Here is a 6974-nt window from a genome sequence, read left to right as displayed (position 1 = left end):
ACGCCGTCTCATTTTGGGTGAAAAAGGCTTGACCCACCGAGCAGAAAGCTGTCACGTCGTGGTAAATAAAGTAGCCAGAGTACTGCTGGTAGTAATAATAATTAACAAGAAAATACCCGCCATTGTGCCCGAGCTCACGTGTTGGTCAGATCGGTCCGCTGCGAAAAATGAGAAATCTGATCAATGACCAATCTACTTCTAGCCACAACACAATTGCTGTGTCCAAGGCTATCCTACCACCAGTACCACCGGCCGCCGCCCGAACGGATCGAGAAATCTGAATTGTACTGTGCTGTGTCACAGCTCGCTCGCTGTTACGGGCATCATACAGTAGGGCTCGTCAAACGACTGTTCCGCAATCGATCAATCTAGCAAGCAAGCAGCAGTGCCGGTCGATGATGGTTAGGTAACGGGCCAACAGGCGACAGTGTTGGGCAACAGGACGAGGTTGGGGGCCGTGCCTATGCACCGAGACCGACCTCACCCAGCAGCCACGCAGACGCAGGCCGTTCCAATTATTCTCGGCCAGTTAAAGCTCCCTACCTACGTCGCTGAATCATCATCTCTGTGTTGTGCGGCGCCCTTGGCTGCTTAGCAGTGGCAGGACAGTTGCGATGATGAGCGTAAGAAACCAAAGAGGCGGCCGGGCGTGGTGACCACCGGCATGGGGGGTGGGCGCGGGCGAGCAGAGCGCGTGGCGCTGCATTGGGAACTATCGCCCGTTTGTTTGACCGTAGTCGCGCCAATGATGCAGGGTCATGCACGCATGGGTGATTGATGGACCACGGACCAGGATGCTACCTGGAGCCATGGCCAAATTGGCCAGGGCGTCGGGCCGCCGAACCGTACATGGTCCCGTGGACGCGGAGAACGTCGTGAAGCAACGCATGCAACCAAACGACGGCGACACAAACTTCACAAACTTTTCTTCTTTCGACAAAAGACACCCAACGTTTACAATCTTACGTGTGAAAAAGGGAGGCGACGAACGATACACCGACACAGTGATCCTAGAACTGCGTCGACAAAGGCAACTACCGTTGTGGCCCAACAACATCTGCCCATGCTCAACATTGCACCACGTTTCATTCTCTGATGATGAAACCCCCGTGCCTTCTGGGCCGTCCGTTACCATCACACACACATACACCGACACACGTGCTGGCAGGGCGCACACATGGCCGTCAGATTGATTGGGGGGAACGCACGCAGTAACACCATGACCCAAAAAGCAGTGTAGGATTATAGTTTCATAAAAGTTGCAAACCGTGTCCACAGTGGATTACCAGGGCCGCCTAGCTGACAAGCGATGCACACTTGGCCGGACTGCTGGCTTTGGATCCCCGCGCTTGTCGTGGTTCTTGCCGATCTTGGACGGGCAGCTGCAACGAACAACAAAGTTTTTTACTGAACACAACATGGACGTTGATACCACCTATGACCAGAAGGATGATCTTGCCGCAACTTGGCCTGAAAACCCCGAGCTCCATAGCTGTTGGCTGTCTCAGCTGCAAGTATTTTAGTGCAGGATAGAAACAGAACACTGCTCTTGTTTTTGTCGTCTCTCTCTCTCTCTCTCTCTCTCTCTCTCTCTCTCTCTCTCTCTGACCCCAGGCTTTCTCAACCCACTGAGGAGAGGACCATGGCTGGCTGCAGGTCGACGGTGGGTGCGGTGTGGCGAGCAGAGCGACGAAATAATGGAGTCATGGCGGGAGAGACTGATGAGTGATTGACGAGCGAATCCCCGACCGGATCCGTCTTGGTCTCGGGCCATGGGTGGTGGCAGTTTGTGGATGGCGGCCATGTCTCCCCTGCCATGCACACGTACCCGCCCATCCCGAAGCTCGTGATCTTGCAACGGAATTCCGCCGCTCCAATCGATCGCGCCCTCGACCGTGCGATGCATGATTCACACAGGAGCAGGCAGCCTGGGCGGCAAGGATGAGAACACGCCACTACCCCATCTGGCCCTCTCCGCTTGTTTTCGATCATGCAAGAACGGGGAAGCATACTACTCACGTCGTTCTGAACATCACGTGTACGTACGTGAGTGTAAATAAATCCGGGTCGTGGACATGGAGGGAGACGAGACGACGTTGGACTGCCATGCCGTGGCTCAAGAGAGGCCCGATGACGATGGACAGGCGGCCGAGGAGGAGAGGAGACACAAGGAAGTGGTCCAATGGGCTTGCCGTCTCTCCTGCATGGTCTTTCTTGTCTTGCAGGGGAAAGGGGGACAGGCGCCACAGCCCACTTGGTGTATACTCAGATCCGTTTTAACAGCATTTCTCCATCGTCTTGACCGTTGGTCCCTCCCCGTACCATTGACCGCCATCCATGATAAACCCATGGGGTTATTAGGGCATCTTCGAGACTTCAACGTTAACCCGAAAACCTTCCGCGGTCCTACGGACCACGGAAACCATTCCATGTGGTCCTATATTAGTCTGCAGCACGGTTCATACGCGATTTCTTTCACAAACAGGAGACATAAGTGGTGGAGGTTTGCGGCAATCTGGACCAATCTCAGACCCGCTTCTGACCGCCCTGACACACCAGAACCCCACCCCCCTCCCGCATGTTTTCGGTTAGCGCTTCTCCATAGCATCAACACCCGCATTCATATCTGGCCAGAGCGAACACGACAGCTCACAGACTGCCGCGTGTTCAAAGGACACGAGGGGCACCATCCGCCCATCTGCCGCCCGCATTGGTGGCACACTTTTGCCGAGGCGTCTCCTCCGGCGCCACCCGCCCGTCCCTCTGCCGCCCACCGGTGTTATATAAAACCGCTGCATCGGTGCCCCGACCATAGCCACAGTCATCCCTCTCCGCACCACCGCCCGCCATGGATCCTTCCGCCGCCAAATCTCTCTAGGACGGGCTGACGTCGGAGCAGAAGAAGGCCATAGCCGCCATTGCTGCCGACTGGTAGGCCGACAAGCAGCCGGAGGACGTGCAAATGGAGGACGCCTCCTCTGACGAGGTAGCCCTACCCTCCTCCTCCGCTCCATCCTCGCCGGTGCATTGCACCATGACCATCGGCGAGGCCCGTGCCCATTATATGGACATGGCGCGGGAGGAGCAGGAGGAGTAGTTCCAGGAGGCGCAAAGCCAACGCCAGCTACAACCACAACCTCCTCTAGGAGCATCTGTAGGCGGAGGAGCAGGTCGCCGTCGGCGGAGCAGGAGGCGTTGCTCGAGTTCTACTGCTGCGTCCACGAGATCTGCCTCGCCCGCTGGTACCACCAGCAAGGAGTGCGACTACGACGCCGGTGAGGCGGTGTTTGGCGAGACCGAGGAGGAAGAGGAGGAGGACAACGCTGAGGCCGCGCCCCGCCACCACCACGAAGTAGCCGACACATCTGTGGGCGCCGCCAACAGCGAGGAAGAGTAGTGCACGGTGGGTCACCGTCGCTCTGGTCCCAGGAAGGTCACCACTCCTTGCCTCCTGTCGACGCCAAGGTTGGTGGGTTGAGTATCTTCGGCTGATTAGTCGCTTTGCGGCGATGTGGAGGCGGACAACTTCACTTCCTGGGCCTCCGGAGAAGGAGGTTACGGAGGCGGAGCTGGAGACGGTGAAGCTTTAGTTCTCTGGGTTCATGGCCGGACACGAGGAACGGGCGTCGGCGACCATTTAAACCTAGATGGACAAGTTCTGTTTAGTTGATATAAATGTAATGAAATCCGTCTTGTTTAAATGAAATTTATTATGTTTATATGAAATCTGGCCATGTTTATATGAAATCTGGTCATGTTTGATCGAATTTCGTTCGATTAGTTTGATTTTGTTGTGAAAATGTATGAGGCTAGCGTTGTATGGCGTCCTCCCATATCCGTTTTCGTGGACTGATCCCCTTTTTCTGCAGACAGATGCGGGAGGAAATTTACGGGTTGCCGTTGAAGATGCACCTCACGTGTGTGTGATATTAGTGCAACCACATGAAGTACTCGTTTTGCAGTTAGGTGGTGATGTACTCCACTCATGGTGTCTCTGAGGGGGTGTTTGGTTCAGGGACTTTTTAGTCTCAGAGACTAGAAAAAGTCTCTAAAAAGTCCTAGGAACCAAACGAGAGGGACTTTTTCTACAGGGACTAGAAAAAGACTCTATTAGAGAGTCTTTTTTAATTAGTCCGTGGGACTAAAAAAAGTCCCAAGACTTCTAAACCAAACATCCTCTAAGTATGTGATAGTGAGAGCATCTCGAGCCGTCCAGGAAGGCCCCCAGGAGCAGGAGCAGGGGGGCTTAATTCACCGTTTTGCATGCGCTGACCCACCTGCCAGTGTCTCTCTCCTCTCTTGTCTCTTTCCCTTCCTGGCCCACCCAACGTGCTCCCCTCCACACACCCATCCTCTCTCTCGAGGCCGGGCTGCAACTTCTCTCTCTTCTCCTTCTCTCGCCTCGCCTCGCCGCGCAAAGGTCCGGGGCAGCACGCGGAGAAGGGGGGCGGCAGGATGAAGGAGCTCCGGGGCCGGCTGGCGGACTACGCGCGCCACCACCGGAAGCATGGCAACGACGCGCTCCTCCTGCAGCTAGGCCGGACGCGCCGGTGCGACCAGGAGATGCCGCCCATGCCGCCCGCGGCCTGCTCTTCCTGCTCGTCGCTGCCGCTCCTCCACGCTGGTGTGGCGCCGACACGGGCGAGCTCGCGGTGCGCGTGCGCAGCGCAGGCACGGGCCTGCCCGAACGGGTCGGTCGGCGGGGACGACGCCGGCGCCTCAGATGATGCCGGCCTCGTCGGCCGGCGGGGACGAGCTCCAGGGTTGGGTCGGCCGCGTGCTGCAGGGGCGGGCTCGAGGGACCGGGCTCGGGGCGGCTCGACGTCGGCCTCCAGCCGCCCGCTGCAGGCCATCTACGCACTGAGCTGCGGCAGCCTACGGTTCCGCGGCCATGCGCGCGGTCGGCGCGGACAGGGACAAGGGGATCCCCGGCGGGGTCCAGGGCGAGATGGCTGGGCGAGGCGTTGGACGAGATGAGGCGCGCGCGCGGACAAGCTCCTCCTCGGCCCTGCCGCGGGGCGGACGCGACGGCGGCTCGAGCAGCGGCGGGCGAGCTCCTCGCTGGCCCTGGCGCGGGGCGAACGCGGTGGTCGGCACGAAGGCGGCCAGGCGGGGGAGCGAGTGAGGCAAGGCCTGGGGCTTAAACTACTGGGAAAATTCCCGCCCCAGAGCAAAATTAGGGTTGGCAAGTCTTTATCTGGCGCAAAAATCGTTTCTGAAGGACACAACGGCTGGAGATGCTTTGAATCAATCATGGTTTCGCCCCGAGGCGCCCATGCTTAAAATCGGGAGGTCAGGGAGGGGGACGAGACCGGCAAATTGTATCGTCGCCATGATGCAGGGCACGACGAACGAGACTCAACAGGCAAACTACCGGGCATGTTTTTCCTCTATTCAGTGCAGCACTTTGGAAGATCTCAGCTTCATATAGCGTGGCACCGGAGCTCAACTTGCTTAGATTCAGAATATCACATAGATTCACATATCCTGCTAAATTGTCCAGGTTTTCTTTCTAGTTTAACTGGAGGATCCAAATGCGCTATAATCTATCTGTCGATGCCCACCACACATCATCAGCGACAGGTAGAACCTGGGGCGCGTCGGAACAATAAAAGAAATTACATCAAAAAATGACACCAACAACATTACATGCATCGAGAAATCAGAAAAAAAAAAACCATGCATTTTACCACAGCAGTCGGTTCCTTCTCAAGATGAAGCAATCAATACACTGCGTGCAACCTCCTACGATAGCGCGCTCTTAGGGCATCTCCAGCGCCGATCCTAGAAACTCCCGAACCTGTCCGAACCGTGGAAGCTATGAAAGGCGGACTTGTATATCGGTATGCAGCGCGGTTCGAACGCGATTTCTCTCATATTTAGACTAGATATAAAGGGTGACGGTCAGTCCAAGCGTTTGATGCGTCCAGCTGGATCAAAATTTCGTAACCAGTCACCAAGTGGCCCACCTGAACGTTTAAGAAGGGTTTAGGATGCCCGGCTGTAGCTGCTCTAACAGTGGTTCCACTGTTGTGGTCTCGTCACTTCGGTTGCTCCTCCTTCCCAGCCGCCGTTTTCATGCAAATCACCCTACAAATGGGGTGGGTTATCCGGATTGTTTTGCCATGCATGGCAATTCAAAGCACCCTTTCGGCCCGCTGATCCACCCTGCTGCCCAGGCCAGCTGCTGGTGAGTAAATGGATGGCCGGCCGGCCATCCAGTCCGATCTGCACGCGCCGTCTGTGCGGTGGTGGTGTCTTGCAGGCAGCTGTGGTTGTACATCGTCATCTTGTTAAGTGCCGCAGCAGTCACTGCGTGCAGGTGCAGCAGGGGTAGAAGAGCAGCAAGCACGGCGGAGACAGTTTTACCATATGTGTGCATGGTAAAAGGGCCTGCCCTGTTGCCAAACAAGGCCCTCGACACCGTTGCTCCCCTTTGCCACCTTGTGGGCGTACACACGCACACATGTAATCCTGCGTGCGTGCTACCGTCCAAGCGCATGGTACGACGCTGTTCACACGTTCAGGGATGCCACAGTGACGACGACGCCGGGCGCCGTGGTGCATGCATGGCTTGGCCCCTTCGATCGGTGGCCGGCGATTTGCGATTTACCACGCCCCGGACGTGGGTAGATATTGCCTTTTACTACGTACCTTTCCTTGCCATCGGGTGCTTGCAAAATGCTTTGGCCATTGCATGCGGTACGATGGAACGCACGTACGTACGCCCTTGGTCTCCCACGATGGGGATGACGACGACGAGCCCCCGGTCAAACGCCCGCAATTTTTTTCTGAACCGGGCATAACCCCTTTTTATTACTGCAACATAACGGAAATACAACAAGTCCACAGAATGAGATGGGAAAGGGGGGAGCGAGTTCAAGCATCGCCGGGAAACCTACTGTGAGCACTCGCCATCGAGATAACTCACTGTAGGGCAAAAACCCGGTGACACCAAATCATTAAGGAATTCA

This window comes from Triticum dicoccoides, chromosome 7A, assembly GCF_002162155.2.
Source record: "Triticum dicoccoides isolate Atlit2015 ecotype Zavitan chromosome 7A, WEW_v2.0, whole genome shotgun sequence".
Classification (NCBI taxonomy): domain Eukaryota; kingdom Viridiplantae; phylum Streptophyta; class Magnoliopsida; order Poales; family Poaceae; genus Triticum; species Triticum dicoccoides.
Note: the sequence above shows the minus strand (reverse complement) of the source record.